We start from the raw sequence: 1,424 nt of genomic DNA, 5'->3' as shown, positions 1-1,424 counted from the left end.
AGTTTGTTGAATCTGACGTGACATGTTCGTACGAACCCTTCGTACGAACAAAAGTAAGAGAAATTTAGGACAAGCATGAGGCCCAATGACCCGACAGGGAAGTGAAGACAAGACACAGAATATAAAAGTGAGACTAATGAGCACAGACAGGAAACACTTGGGGGAAAAACATGAGGATCCAGTGTGAGTGGGCGGGGCTGGAGCAAAGGCAGACAGGAGGAAGAAAACAGAGGAACATGCAAATCAGAATAAAGTCAAAATAAAAACATGAAACCAGACGAAACATAACAATGCCAGCTAAACTAAGCTCAACCATGTCAGCTAAAATGAGTGTGTCCATTTTGAATTATCCCAAAAGCTTGTTAACAGCAATATTTTGTTTTCTTTTAAAACCATATTAAAGAAAAAGTTCAAATAAACTAATTTAGAATTGTAATAAAAGCAGATAGCCTTTTATTTGTTTCCATTTACTTTAAAGATATACCAATATCTAAATTATATCTGACAGCTTTGTACACGTAGAGAGTCAAATTTGAGAATAACCTGCCCAAAAACCACAAATATGCAGAAGGAAACCCAGGCAATTACTCAGAACATGTTTGCTTTCTCTTCACTTGTTCTATGATTGACATAAGAATTTTCTTGGCGTTTACTACCCTGTTTTTATCAAGAAAGAGTGTTAAGCTCTACATTAAATCCAATCATGACAAACCTTCATACTATGAGTTACAGCACAAACAGCAAATCTGCTTCATTGTGTAGAAGAAAGCGAAGAGGCTGGAACTTGTTTGGTTTTTGTTGGTTCTTATGTAGAATCCTTCCTGGACATCACAATGTTCATCATGCAATTTTACAAAGAMGTACAGAAACTGGCTGAAGCTCAGTCAGAGGCAAAATGTTCGAGCTAACCAAACTGCTCACTTTTTTTGTTTCTGCTCTCTTTGTAATAAACTTGCACTAAAACCGCATTATGTAATAATTGCCACAAAATGTAATAAAAGTCTTCAACTCATTTTGTAATATTCTCAGCCACATTTTTACATTTTGCGGCAATTATTACAGAATGTGGTGGTGTAATAATCAAGGTGCATTTTATGTAATAAACAATCAAAAAACAGCATTTCTSTTCATCCTAATCAATATACTTATAATAACTGTCATGTTGCAAAATACTACGTAATTTAATCTTTATAACTTTGGTCAATAAACACWGARYTTCTCATTATTTATTTGCATTTTCAGATTTACTGTCCTGGTCCCTGTTACAGAAATTATTCCACTTTGTAGACAACTCTTAAAATATATCTAAAAAGTTAGTTGTACATATATGTCAACCCCTTCAGATGTTTACCATGAGCCTTAAAAATACGTAATTTTCGCAAAAAGAAACTGTATTAATCACACGAGGGCGGGGACGGGGGGGT

Source organism: Austrofundulus limnaeus, unplaced genomic scaffold (genome assembly GCF_001266775.1).
Source record: "Austrofundulus limnaeus strain Quisiro unplaced genomic scaffold, Austrofundulus_limnaeus-1.0 Scaffold1833, whole genome shotgun sequence".
Lineage (NCBI taxonomy): Eukaryota > Metazoa > Chordata > Actinopteri > Cyprinodontiformes > Rivulidae > Austrofundulus > Austrofundulus limnaeus.
This window is presented reverse-complemented; position numbering follows the sequence as displayed.